Source organism: Cupressus sempervirens, chromosome 1 (assembly GCF_028749045.1).
Source record: "Cupressus sempervirens isolate cs-2001-9-10 chromosome 1, ASM2874904v1, whole genome shotgun sequence".
Classification (NCBI taxonomy): domain Eukaryota; kingdom Viridiplantae; phylum Streptophyta; class Pinopsida; order Cupressales; family Cupressaceae; genus Cupressus; species Cupressus sempervirens.
In genome coordinates, this window is record NC_143118.1 from 314,020,385 (window position 1) to 314,036,364 (window position 15,980).

Genomic DNA, 15,980 nt, shown 5'->3' on the forward strand with positions numbered 1-15,980 from the left:
CAAAGATAACTCATTCCTTATTATATCTTTGGGATAATAAGAATCATGTTTTATTTTACAAATTTTAGCTCTATGCCTAAAGGCTAGATCATAGAATCCTTCAGTATCACAAAAATGGGAATGGGATACAGCCATCTTCTATCGATGTAGAAATTTGTATAAAAACAACCAGCCCCCCTTAGTTATAACAAAATGGTGAGCTATAGTGCAGGTTGGGAAAATTGACCCTTTTCCCCTTTTTGCCAAATAATTTGTAAAAATTAGACCAATATAAACTAATTGTATTGAATGTGCTTTGATGACTTTTAGTCTATTAGCTATTCGTTGTTTTTTGGTTGGAATATACTATTTACATGTAAATTTGTTTAGTTGTCATTTGGTTGATTCTCTATATTTTTGTTTTTGTTTATTTTTATTTAAAACTGATAAAAGATTGTAGTAATGAAAAATGAATATTGTTCCTCATCTTATACTATTTTCACATTAATAACTTATGGACATTATATTTTTTTGGACTATACAAGGTTTTCATAAGTGACCCAATATCTAATTGTTTTGCAAGAAGAAGTGACAGTGATTCAAAAGAATTTCTGAAGATGAAAGTGACAAGGATGCAAATCAAAAGGCACCCATGGTATGATGATGGATTGGAAGGTTTCCATTTGGGAAAGTATTATTCTATTTTTTTATTCTAGCTTATAGCTCATTTAAGACCTTCTTGATGAAAGGCTGAGACAACTAGCAAGAAGAGGACTTTGTTGGAGTCATCTACAAAACCTAAAATTAATGCTGATAAAAAGGCAAAGATAATAGTAACTGGTGAAGCACAAAATTCAAGTCGGTGCTTAAATACTTTCTCATTAACAATGTGCTGATATTTTGAAAACTATTTTGATATTGAAACTTGTTTTAAATTATGAAATTGGTAACATGACTAGAGGGAAGTTTCAATTATTTGAAAGAAAATGGCTTACACTTAATTAATAATAAATCTAAGTGAAGATGAAGTTATTTTATACTAAATTCTAGTTGATATGGGTGATCAACCTTATTTTTGTATACTTGTTTACCTTCTACATCACTATTCTCTAGCAGATTTCATTTTCATGGAGCACGTAAAAACTTTATTGAACTTTAGAATAAAACAACAAAGGGCCAAAGCCCCAAGAACCACTAGAGACCACAAAAAAGATAGCAACTATATCATCTCTCCCTAATTCCAATTACATCCTCAGCCAAGGTCCTCTCCAAGTCCTAACATAACTCACATGGAAACTGCTCCCACTCATCAATCTTTCCACCATCCATATTTCCAGATGCCCATTTTGTCAGGCTATCAGCCACCCTATTCCACTCCCTTGGAATATGGGCAAAAGATATTTAATCCATCATAGAGCTAACCTATAAAATCTACTGCACTATCATAGACAACTACCAGCTAACATTTGAAATCTTCCTCCCAAGGAGAAGATTAACTAAAACTTGAGATTCAGATTCACAAATAACCTTACGCCACCCTAGAGAAAAAGCTCGATAGGATAGCCAAACCTTCCATCCTATTAATAGTCTACATCCCTTTATTGACCAAGAAAATAAAAGTCACTATTCCAGAAGAGTCCCTACCAATCCCACGAATCCTAGCCAACCCTGGATTTCCCCTAGAAGACCCATCTTTATTAATTTTCATAATACCAATAGGAGGGGCCTTCCATTTCCCCATCCTTTGAACTTTTTTCTTTGCACTTCTACCTCTCTTAACAGAGGCTACTACCAGAGATATCCACTGTATTCTAAACCTCTCAACCATCTCAGTATCATCTCTCTCAAGTGGAAACACTACTTCACTCTTAGTTAAAACTGTTTCTTGAATCATTCCCATAATTCTAATCCAAACCTATTAAATCCCCTAAGTTTCCCCCAAGAAGATTCTTTGATTTCATTCCAGCCAGACTTGCCAAAGTAGAAAGATAAGTCCAGCATACCAAACATCTTGCAAGAATGGAGCGAAGGATGGGGGCTTCCCTAGGATCATCCAAAATTCTACCAGGGAGGAGGCATGAATGCATGGGTTCTTCCAAACATCCCACCAGAAATGCCATAGCTGAAGGGTGAAAGAACAATGGAAGAACAAATGTGAAGAGTCTTCCTCCTTCTTGCTACAAAGAACACAACATGAAGGACAAGAAAAACCCTTCTTATGGATATTGTCCCAAGTCAAGCATCTATTCTAGACCAAATTCCAAATAAAGAAATTACATTTTTGCCAAGAAAAATTATTCCAAACTTTCTTCCACCACTGAACCTACCCCCCCACCAGTTGTTGGGAGAGCAACTCTTGATATCCAGAGGAAACATTGTAAGTACCCTTGGGATTGGGGGGCCAGGCCAATACATCATCCTGCATAAGGGCACTATAGCTTCATCGAGAAAGAATGTACTAGAGCTTAGTGTGCTCCACTTCTAGATCAAAAATAGGCCATTCCTCCATGTTCTTCCATCTTTCCTCCACTAACTGCCCTTAAAGGGAAAAGGACTTTAAATCATGCACCCTTGACCAACCAACGTCACAAAACCTCTGGATCAATATGCACAAATGAGGATATTGAACAACCATGGGAGGGTAACCATCCCAAGCATCATGCAATAAATGAGCCTCTAATCCCCCCTTGCAGATCTAGAATAGGCCACCCTTAATGAGCGCAACCCCTTTCTTGAGAGTATTCCAAATCATCGAACCTTTCCCTTACAAGCTATACCGAGGGATATCTTTCTTAGGGATCCTTGGAAAGTATGTCTGAGTCAAAATTCTAGCCCATAACTGGTCCTGTTCCACACACCATCGCCAGTACAATTTGGCTACCAAAGAAGTACTAGTAAGCACTAATTACCGTAATCCAAAACCACCAAACTATTTTTGGCTACATACAACCTCCCATTTGTTAAGACTCAACTTAGTTGAATATAAATTGTCATCCCATAAAAACTATCTTGCTAAGGAATCCATGTCCCTAACAAAGCTCATTGATGCCACTTGAACCATACACCTGTAGAGAGGAAGAGCTTGAACCACAAACTATAGTAGCTAAACTTGACCTACAAAGGATAGCCAATGATGGGTCCAATGAGTAACTTTGACATAGAACTTATCCACAATGACCTACCAAGAATCCCTAGACTTCCTACCACCCGAGATAGGAATCCCAATGTAGAGAAAAGGAAGACTTCCAATTTGGAATCTAAGGATATGAGTGACTCTCCTCAAGATAGAAAGCAGAGTGTTGAAGAAAAAAATGGAAGATTTTCCCTCGTTAATCAACTAGCCTGAAGCAGCAAGATAAATATCCAACACCTTATGTATATTAGAAGCCTCTCGAATGGTAGTCATGCCCATCAAATTTGTATCATCCACAAACTACAGGTGTGATTGCATAGGAAGGCCTCCTCCCCATTGCCAACCCTAAATGAAGCCCCCTTCTACATTCTTTTATATCAACCATCCCAAACCTTCTACCAAAAGAAGAAACAAGTAACGATAGAGGGGGTCACCTTGCCATAAACCCTGAGAGGCACCAAAAAGATCATAATGTTCCCCATTAATCAAAACTAAGAAAGAAGTCAAGCTCACACAACTCATAACCCAACGAACCCATTCCTCCTGAAAACCAAAGGCACCCAAAACCTTTTGGAGGAATGACCAGCTAACTTTGTCATAAGCCTTAGCCATATCTAGCTTGATGAACATAGCCTTATCTTTAGATTTGGCCATAGAATGAATAATCTCAGTAGCCATAACCACCCCATCCAAGATTTGGTGACCTATCATAAAGCCACTTTGTTCTTCAAAAATTAACAATGGAAGCCACATTTTTAACCTATCAGCAATCAACTTAGATATAATTTATAAATAACATTGCAAAGAGAGATAGGGAAAAATTGACTTATCCAGTTAGCCCCCTCCCCCTTGGGGATGAGAGAAAGGAAGGTAGAATTTAGGGCCTAAAGAATTTGCTTATTGTTCTAGGATTCTTGAACAACTGCTAATAAATCTATCTTGACAATATCCCAAAATTCCTGAAAGAATTCAATCGAAAAGCCATTTGGACCTAGAGCTTTTCCTTTTTACATCTAGAAAATAGTCCTCTTTAACTCCTCCAAAGATATGGCACTCATAAGATGCGCTTTCATTTCTAAAGAAACCAAAAAAGGAATACAAGAGAGGACTTGAGTCTCTTCAACTAAGTCCCCCTGTGATTCCTCCCTAAGTAAAGACACAAAATACTACAGAGCTTCATTGGATATATCCTAAGAAGAAGAGAGAACCTCCCCCTATCATTCACCAAAGTTGATATAGAATTACCATGTCATCTGGCCTTCATCAAATTGAAGAAGAAAGCAGTATTCTTGTCACCCTCTTGAAGCCATTTAATCCAAGCTTTTTGTTTCCAAAGATTTCCTCTCTCAACTCCCATTCCTCCAAGGTTTTCAAAGCCCTAGCTTCCTCACGCAAAAAATACTCTAATAGCCCATCCTCCCTAATCAACCTAGTAATATCATTCAACTCAACCTGAGCCACATTTTTTTCTTGGGAAATATTTCCAAAGCAATACCTATACCACCATTTGAGCTGATACTTAACATATTGTAGGAGTTTAGCAAAAATATACATTGTTGTACCAAAGGCAGGTCTACCATCCTTCTGCCACTCAGCCACACATCCATACAGGTCCAGGTCCCTCAACTACATGAGCTAGAATTTGAAAGGAGGCCTTTGAGGAAATCGATTAGAGGAAATAGATAGCTTAATGGGCCAATGATTTGAACCTCTCCAATCTAATATCTTAGACCTGGAAGACCACATTTCGCCCACCCAAAAATAGGAGACCATGAATCGATCTAATCATTCAACAATACAACTGTCTCCCATCCTTCTATTATTCCAAGTGAATTGGCCATTGCTAGGCTTGATATCCACAAGATTGAGTGCTGATATATTATCCCAAAGAAGCACAAAAGAGGGCTCTAGAGTCTTGCAACACCCCCCCATTTTTCAGATAAATCAAGAATAGCATTAAAGTCTCCAACAATAATCCACGAAAAATAAAGAAATAGACCCCAAAAAAAATGAATATTATTCCATGTAAGAAGCTTACCTTGGAACTCAATAGGAGCATAAACATTGGAAAAAAGAACGGACTCTCCTGACCTAGGGCATAGAGAGACCAAGGATAAGGAGGACCTAAAGGATATCCACCACAGAGGTTGGATCTTTCATGAGTTCCAGAAGCATGCCACACCCCCCAAAGATCCTTGAGCTCCAATGCACTAACATTGACCATTCTTCCACAATTTAGGTGCTATACTCATCATGCACTCCATAGAAACCTTGGTCTCTTGAAGAAAAAGAACATCTGGGGAATGACCTCTAACCAATTCTTGAACAGCTTCTTTTTTAGGGCCATTGTTTAAGCCCCTTACATTCCATGAAATATTGATCATTTTGGGGGGTCAAAAAATGGGAATCCAAGGTCTTGATAGATCCTAACTCCACCAAAGTCTCCCTGATCATCTTAATCTTCTCTATGTCCTTCTTTCATCCACTTTTACCACTTTTCTCTAAAACCCCCTTCTTGCCATCCTTCTAAAGAATATCCAAATGAGGAGAAGACTTTCAACACTTATCTTTATCCAAAACAACAGTTTGTGCAAGAAGGGCAGAGCCCTCTTCTCCCTATCCCAAATCAACAATTGACCCAAGAATCACCTGAGCCCCTGCCTACCCTTCAGTGACCATAGGCATGGTAGATTCCACCTGTCGAGCACGAGGAGGACTGGAAGAGACAATCTCTAGGCTGGGCTTCACTACAAATTGATCCACACTACTAAATCCTAGATTAACTTCTTATTGGCCCAATTCATCCAAGACCTCAAATCTATTAAAAGTATCCTTGTCTTGTCTCTCCATCAGAGTCCTCTTGTGTCCTCTACTACAATTATGAGTCTCAACTTGAACAAAACCCTCAGCATCCTTACCCATGCCAGAAACTTACTTCTTCCCTTTATCAGCACCAGGGATGTTACAAGGAGGAGGTGAAGGATGCTATTCCACTATCTTGGCCTTTGGTCACCTTCATAGAAGGTGGCCATATTCGTGACATAGGTAGCACCAGAAAGCAAGGGTCTCATAATCCAATTGCTGCACCCAAGAATGTGAACCCGCACACATTTCTACCGCATCTGGCAATGGTCTACTCAAATCAAGTTTCACACAAATTCTAGTAAATTTCATAACCTTCTTACCAAGGGTTTGAGTTGAAGACCCCACTGGCTTCCCCAACATCGAAGCAAGCATATGAAGAACATCCTCTCGATAGCACTCTATTGGAAATTTGGGTAATCAAACCCACACTAGAACCCAATTTGGAAGCTCCTTAGAGGGATTAAATCCTGCATGCCATGGCTTGACAAATAGCCCAACCTGGTTGTAAAAATAGGGCCCACCCTCAAAAACCCTACTACGATCAGCCATGCAAGTGAATGTGACCATGAAAAAGTTATTTGCAAGCAAAGTGACCTCCATTTCACCCTCAGGTTCCTAGATTCTCTGAGCCCAATTTTCTAGAAATTGAAGAGATACACTTAATCCCAAAAATTTGCAATACAATGAATGCTTTGAATAGTATTCAACATCCTCAGAAATCATTTCATAAGGGATTACTAGTTTGGGTCTTTCTTTGCATTGCTCAAGGCACCTATTAATCTTCGTGATCTAGGATCCACTAGGCGGGCTTGATTCTATAACTCCTAAACTCTAAGAAAAGAGGACATTATCAAATACCCTTTCCCCTTGTTTTGACAAATGCATATCCTCCGCATCATGCAAAAATATGTCGAGCATAGTCCCAGAAGGCTCACCCCATGACATAGTGTCCCACTAGCCTAGACTGATCATAGCAGAGGACCACCATCCAAGCTCCATAGATGCAAGCTGACCACTCTTCCTGTAATAAGGTGATCAGAAAGAATGAAACGTCAACGATTTAAACACCATCAAATAGCTAGCAAAAAAACCCTTCCCCACGTGATCAGTAACACACCCCACCTCTTACGCACACCCAAGAAGCACAAGAATGAGTTGGGGCATGGCTGCCCTAGCTCGACAACAAGAAACAAATATGCACACAACCATTTTTCCCATTGAAATCATCAAGATTTCTCCAATGTTAATGACTGAGTAAGTAGTTATAATTCCAATTGAATTATATTCTAGGTTTTAGCATTTGTAAACAATCTTATGTGTTATGTATGGATGATGGATTTTCCTTTGTGCTTGGTTAAAACATAGGGAATAGACTAGTGGCTTTTCTGTTTATAATTTATGTGAAATAGAAAAACAACAAGGGTTTGTGTTTATTGTTGTTCCTATTATGTTTAGTTTTTATCATGATAAAGAATTTCAAACAAGGAGGGACCCATAGTGGATACATTTATATCTTTTTCTGCCTTAGTCACTAATTTAATTCTTTTTAAACATATATGCACTTGAAGTACAAATATTTTCAACCAAGAAAGAGAAATATGGAAGCAAATAATAGAGCTTTAACACTGTCACATTATTAAGAAATTAAGATTCATGAAGGCATCTACTAAGCTTGTTTCTATTCATATATTTGTGTCCAAAGATTCAAGGGAATGATGGGATGTCATATCTTTTTTGGTCTGAACTTGTTGTGACACAAGACAAGTGGCAACCTATCTAAGGGTTTCACTTTGGCTTGATTAAATCATTTTGCTGAGCTTACTGCAATGAACTGAGGATATTCAAATGAACTCAAAATCTTTGTTGTTGTCACATGTCCAAATGGAATGTATTATATATATAGTTTTCTTCTAGTGCTTGAGATTGACTCCACTAGTACATACATTTGGTAAACAATTATTTTCTACATTCGTACACTAATCAATTTAAATTGTAGAAGCTACTATGAACTTGGGAATATTTGATTGAGCTTAGTCTTTATTTTAGTCATATCCTTCTAGGCCAGAAGAAGCAGCCAACAACCTATTTCCTCTTAGGGTTGTACATGTAATAGTTAAAGAGGATGCAATGCTACCCCTAACTGCTGAACATTGAAGAATTGCCTAGTCCATAGCCCTTAAATAAACAATGTTGACCAAGTTGAGATGAGAAACCTTATTCAACATGCTTTCACTTATTTTTTTCCACTTTGGCTTCTACATTAGCACTCACATAGGGGATAGGAGCCCACAACAAAGATGACAATTGTTAGTCTGTGGTGCAAGTTAATTAGTGAGGAGTTCTTAAACCATATTGTGTGATCAACAAATATGAAGTGCCTCACACCCTTGTAAGTATTTCAATATTCTTAGCTTCTTTGAGGCATTTTATAAAATAGTTCACATGCCTTACCTATGATTTGACATTTTTCATGCATCTTGCACTCTCTCATCTAGCTAATGATGGATTACAAAGAGTGATCTCAAATGGTAATGCTAAAAACACACACAATCAAATCCAAAATGAACTTGCATTACAAATGGATTGTGGAAATCTAATATTATTAATTTTTCATGCATGTCTACTAGGTAGCCATCTTGTCTTTGAAATTCTCAATTTTTATGGGCTCCAGCCTATTCAAGTCTCCACCCATATCTTCCTTGCCTTCTTTTGATTCCCCCACCTTGGTGATGCACATCTAAACCTCCTTGTCTCCAATATCATTGCTAATACTATTAGCCATGGACCTCTTTGCAAAGAACGAAATAGTTTTACAAGCCCATTTTTGAGACACTTCAAAATCTCATGCCAATTCATCATGAGAATCATGCATGTTTAACATCACAAATTTTGTACCTCTAAAATCTCTGACAATCTAAATAATGATATTATTTGTACTTTCAAAGGGGAAGTAATTTAAATTCCATAGTATGTTACCATAATGGCGAAATGACACTCTCCTTAATTTGCATTCATTCATTTTTCCATTTTTACGGCCATGCCTTCTCCTCATTTCCCTAAAACCTTTATTAAATTTAGCGAAATTCCACTTTCTAAGGCAGAAAATGCCAAATTTGGTCCCAGCCTTAAATTTTATGGTCATAATTAATTAATATTCCTCCCTCTTTCCTTGCGAATCAATGACGTAATATCCTTATTTAGATTTTCCATATTTCTCCAGCACGTGGCTATCGTTAATTCAAAACACACGGTAGCCACTGCATCAACCACCTTATTTCCTTCTCTATAGATGTGTTGCAGGTGGACCTTCTCCATACCTTCTAAAATATACATAATGTATGTGATGATGGTTCAAATATTCCATCCTAGTTCGGACACTTCATTTACCATATCAATAATTAATTTGGAGTCCCCTTCTATAGTTATTTCCTTAACTTGCATTTCACTGATTAGTTGAAGACCCCAAAGTAGAGCCATAGCTTCAGCCAAATTATTACTTCCACCCCCCACCTTCCCAAAGTAAACTAATAGCACATCACCATTCCCATATCTCAGCACTCCACCCGTCGCTCCTATACCCCCTCTAGTAGAACCATTGAAGTTTAGATAATATAGTGAGTTATTGACCCTTAATTCATAATTTTCATCTCTAAATAACATCCTGACATGTATGATAGTTTGTTCAAGTCTAACTATCATCTTGGCTATGACTTTCATCCTCTTAGCTAAAGCTTTTGCATTTATTTTGTAAGACATTTTGAACAATGTAATGGGTATCATCTAGTTACCCAACTGAAATTATATCCTCTAAGAAGATACTTAATGAGATATCTATACATATTTTAAGCCTAGGATCCATTATTAATAGCTTTAGGGTATATAAAATATAAATCTTCCTTTTAATGTTACCACAAAGTTTGTTAAAATTTAATTGATAACTTCTTAGTTCAGGAACTTTTATTAGGAGCCTTTGAAAAAATTTCATATTCAAAAGTTCAAGATAAAGGTCTCAATCAATATAATCACTATAATCTTGATCCACCTTCCTCAAAAGGACATCCTCAATGATATCTTCTAAAACAAAATGCACCTCTTGATAATGTTTTTAATTCCTACAAATATTTTTATAAGAAACTTAAATTAATTTTTGGATTTGTTCTAGACTAGAGTGCACCTAAACTTTATCATTGAAAAGCTATCCATGAACTCTTTTATATGTTTTTAGTTTAAGTACTAAACAAAGTACTTAAAGCTTCTATTTCATTCTTTAAACTATTGTAATTTACCTCTTATTTTGGATCATTTCCCCCTAGATGATGATTAATATTGCCCAAAGTTATATTTAATAGAAGATGTGGTGGATTGAATAACTATATTGTCTAGATTAGAGTTCAATAGTTTTCTATGTAATCCAAGTTTCTTTTGTAAAGGTAGTTCCTTCCTTTTCTTCCAATACTAGTCTTATACCAAATAAGCACAAAAACTAAGGAAACTTATATATAGAAAACTACCCTTTTGCTCTACATGAATCCTCTTCTCTTATCTAGGGAATCAAATTTAATAACATTGGCAAAGCATCAATACAAGAAGGGGTTTTCATATGACAAGTGTTAAGTATATAATATAGTTGAGATTAAATAACCTTAGGTTTATCCTTTATAATAATAAAAACAATAGAAAAGTTTTTTGAAAGTGTAGTAGTCTATATCTATCTTAACAAAACTACCACTAGGACCTTGGACTACTTGTAAGTTAGGAGAAATGTAAAATCTATTTTATCTACTAAGTTTCCTTTAAGCTCCTAACAAGCAATTAGTCCAAGTAAATAAATTTTATTGGTGGCTTGAATTTATTTTACTGATTGGATCTATAGCCCTAACAATGTTGCAAAGAAAAACCATTTATCATTTTTATTATTATTTTGTTTTATATAATTGGACTAGTTGTGATCTATATGAAATTTCACCATATTAAAACCCCCTCCAAGGACCCACTCATCCTGATGAAAATATTAGAAAACCATTCCCATAACTCTTTCTTTTTGCATCATTTAGGGCACATATTGAACATGAACTAAAATCATAGTCTTTAATGAAGGTGAGGACCCACACATAGTTATGTGAGGGATTCTCCCCTTTTTTAATTACAAACATATTAATCTAGGAAGCCAAACCAATACACCTCACCCCATCCCTCCCAGAGAACATAGACACAAGCTCACTATGCATTGTATGGAAGAAAGACCCCTCTCTCCAAATGTTTAATAATGAAGAAGCAAGATGAGGACCACCAAGCTTAAACTCTTGCACAAATATAATAACAGGTTTCAACTTGACATTAATTTATCTCAAATATGTGATATGAGATAGAAAATATCTAGCATTCGAAGAAAATTTTTTAATATTCATAATTAAAATAAAGTATGGGAGACATTGTAATGAGGCAAGACATAAAAGTAATTTCCACATATGCAATTCACTTTGTAGAGTGCCCATACTCCTTCATATTACAAATAGGAGACCTTGATTTTTGTCTCCCAATTTCAAGAGGCAATTCATCTCTTTTGGAAGAGGAAATAGATATGTTCTTAGTAAAATAACTTGAAAGATCTACATTTTCTTGTTCTTGACATAGGGTCTAGTAGGAGACAAAGAACTATTATGAAAAGAAGAGGAACCCTTATTCAATGTAGCAATTGATCTAGGAGGGTATTTTCCACTTTTTTCACACTCCTCCAACGATCTATCATTAGGGAACATTTATAGGTAGTAATGTAATATTTTCATTTATGTTTGATTTTTTACTAGAATATTACTCTAATTAGGGGGTTATATTTGGAATCATCATAGGTTGAGTGAACTAAATATTTTGAGTAGGACTAGGAGTAGCTATGAGCTAGGAATGGCTAAATCTACTCTAATGGGATGCACAATCTTTTATCAAATGACCCTCTTACATATAAGAAGAGACCATCATGTTTTTTAAGATAAACTATTGGCTAGAAAAACCCAAAGCATGTCCTAACTAACTGGATATTATCTAGTAAATGGTTATTAAAGTATATCTCAACACAAGCCCTTGGGTGAACCCTTGCACTAGAAAACTTATCAAAATTATTCTTACATGAGATAATTATTTCAAGTCATGAAATTATATTGTGTCAAAAAGGGTCTAAAGGTTTCATTAAGAAATGGTAACACAATCTGCATAGGGTATTTTAATATAGAGGGGCTCTCAAGATAAAACTATAATGTCCAAGCATGTAAGTAAAAAATTTAACCATTTTTATTAGTCTCATAAATATAGCTACCTTTTGGGTAGGTGAAAGGAACATTTTAAATTTAAAAATAATTGTCAAAATTATGATTAATCTTTCTCAAATTAACTACCACCTCCTTCATTTGGGTAAGTAGTGTGGCATTCAAGAAAAGATATAAAGGGATTTTGTTAGGAATAGGATGGGCTTTATTAATAATGGTGATCCACGTATTTATGGCATAGGTTGGCATAATTTCCTTATGAGCTGGCATACTAAATGGAGTAATAACACCTTGTTGATTGTTATTTTCTTCACATGTGAAGATTTCATGTGATCCCAACATCATTCTCATAAAGTATTATTGCTTACCATTTTCTGAGTTTTTTTCTCTATCGAAGGAGGGGTTATGTTAGAAACCTCAAAAGACCTAGTGCAAATTTAGGGGAGAAAATAGAGATGGGTGGCAATCATGTTCATATTGAGATAAGTAAAATTGGAGATTTCATTAAAAGTAATGAGGAGACTTGGGTGTATCTGCTTGAGGGACAGCTAGTTCCCTTCATGAAATATATTGGAGGCTATGGTGAGCATGTTTCCATGTAGTTTGTCAATTCATAGAATGATATCTACATATCATACTTAATGAGATTTCTTCAAAGATTAATGAAGAAGTGATCATGAGAATTAGTGGGCTCTCCCTTGAAGGTAGAAAATGGTATAAACAAGTGAGGATCATAGATGAAGCCACTCTGTAAAAATTCTTCCAACCTAGTGGCTTTGAAAGAGAAGCTCTTTCAAGAGCATAAGATGAGGTATGCTAATGGGTAAAAGCACAGACCTCTGTCACCCTTTTGTAAAGGAAAAGGCTAACAAAAGTATAATTGTTCACCTTTAATGACATACAACTAGTATTATTATTTGGAAATTGGAAATGAAGTAATCTAATGAAATGTGTAGAAATGCTTTAAGTTTTGAATAAGAAATGATATATTTTCCTAATTTTATAGATAATTTTTTAGTTGATGAAAAACGTTGAAAATTAGGGTTTTAGTTCCCACCACAAAACTATATGGAAATCAACTTATTTCTATTTTAACTCAGACTATGTTATGGATAACACATATATCTAGAAAAATTAAAAATAAAATTTGACTTTAGACCAATATGTTCTCTTTTATAGTGATACAAATATCAACTCACCTAAAATTGATAGTTTTCATCTCCCACCATATTTGTCAAAGCAAATCTATTCTAACTAGAAGAAAAATTATACATTCTGAAAGAGGACTCTCCCCTCTAAAATGTCATATAATTTATAAATTTTTTTGATATGATTTAATATTTTTTATTTCTCAAAATCAACATCTTTTCGAGTGTTAAGATACATGCTTGTAGAAAAATTTAATTACAATATACTATATCTTATTAAAACACTATAAACTCTATATGAGAATATTCTTAACTTTGAGCTCTATAAAATGGTATTTTTATTTTATTAAAAAGATATCATAAAAAATAGTAAGAGTTATTGAAACGTCAATTTTTTGAAATAATATTATTTCTTTAGTAATTGGATACAAACTAGTATAAAACATCCATTCAGTAGATATTTCCAATTGGAAAAGTGTGAGACCATATATAACTTAGCTAGAATGAATTTATCTAGATCATATGTTTGAGAAAAATTGATGTTTGGATAGAAATACCCAAATTCAGTCATTCTGATTAGTCAGCCTAAAAGGTGACAAAACTTTGTACTTTTACCTAATCTATTATGTGTTATCACATGTTGGAGGGTTGATTTCAAATCCTTCATCACTACCATTTCCCCATTTTAAATCACTTTAATAATTAGAATCTTATTTCCTTTCCTTATCTTATTCTACATTCTATGGAAGATGATCTTCTAAATTTTAGGTTGAAAAGGCAACTTGGTAAATCCTACACTATGTTTCACCATGCCTTCATGTTCCACCTATATAAATTTCATCAAAATCTTTGTGACCCCCCCAGACCCATTTTTTCTCAAGCCCTTCCTCCCAACACTTCACCTTCCACTTCTACTCTCCAAATATCTGTGGAAACTATCTCGGTTGTTGACACCAAACACACTCCCTCCTACATCCTACAAAAAATTAAGTTGGAAAAGGATATTAGTACTATCGATTCTGGAGGTCAAAGTGGGTAAAAGAATATCTCTAAGGTCTAGATAGAACTTGAAGAGGGAAAATTATAAGGTTAGGCAGGATTGACTTGTTAGCTTGAACTCTACTAGTAGTGGGAAGAATAAGGAACCCACTAAAGAGAAAAAAGGAAAGTTGATAGAAAGAAGTATATTGAGGATGTAGAGGAGGATGCTTCTAGTGAGGGTTCTCTAAAGTGGGGTGATTTTAGTCTTATGGATAGCCATTTGAACCCCATTTCCTCCCATGTTTCTAACACTCTTAAAAATGAGACCCACACCCTAGAGGACACAAATGTTGGGGTTGGGAATGGTGACAGTGATACTATCAGCTCCCCTGCTCGACAACAAGATAAGAATAACCACAATTTCAAAGATGATCGGAATGACCCTCAGGTGACTTTGTGAATTGGTGTTTAACATTTTACCAAGGAGTCTACTATGCTTGATCAGAACATTAAGAAACTCATGAGGAGACATGATAACCTAGATTAAAGATTTGATGTGGTGATCAACTTTTTTGTCAAGGCCATGCACTTGGTAGCCACCACTCTACATCTCCTTCATACTGAGAAAGATGGGTTTGTTGTCTCTACTGTAATGGATACTACAAGTTCTTTGTACTTATTTCTAGTAAGTAGCTAGCTTCCTATGCTATCGAAAAGTCCCAATAAAGAGAAGAAAGAGAGCTAGCTCTTTGTGTTTATTTTTTACATTTTTGATGTGTTTTGTTACTTGCACACTACCCTAGTGTTCTTTTTCTTTAGTCTTTAGTTGGACTCGATTTAGTTTTACTATTTGGACTTGGTATATGTTTAATTTCAGAATATTACTTTACCTCTTGAGTATAATAGTTTTAGAAACTAGAATATGTTTTTGTGGGGTTTTGTGGTATTAAGAAAGGGGATAGGATGATAATATGTTTCTAGTAGCTTTTTATTTCTAGGCCAACCCTCATTTTTGGTTACTTCTTAATATTAAAACAAATCTAGCTACATATTACCTAAGTTTTATATTGAATAAATACATGACCAACATCAATACATTTAAACGTACAAAAATTATAATCTTTATGCAACCCTCTCAAAGCTTCAATTTTTCATCTTTTTATTTCCTAATTCAATCTAATCTTGTTTATATGAATCAATTTCAAGAGGTATGTTCTTTAAAAAGAACAAATTTACACATTTGTATTGACAATCCTTAATAGAGTTAAGTACATCATCTAGTTGACACATATTATAGGGTTTAAATTTTATTGATTGATTCCTCCATATTTTTGTCTTTTTCATCATGTGTTTTCTCCTCTTACTCCACTACTTTATTTTTGTTATTCTTGCTTTCTTTATATAAATCCACTCTTATGTTCTCTGTGTGGTTTCTAATTGTTACAAAATAGTTCTTATTAGGCCCATAAACTAGTGAAAGTGCCAAACTTTTTGTAGATTCTCTCATTTTCCTTTAGGTCTTAGCTTTCAGTCACATTATATTTCCATAATCTTACAAGAAGGAATCACTCTCCTTGACTATGGTTAGGGAAAAAGAAATCATCTAGAAAATAC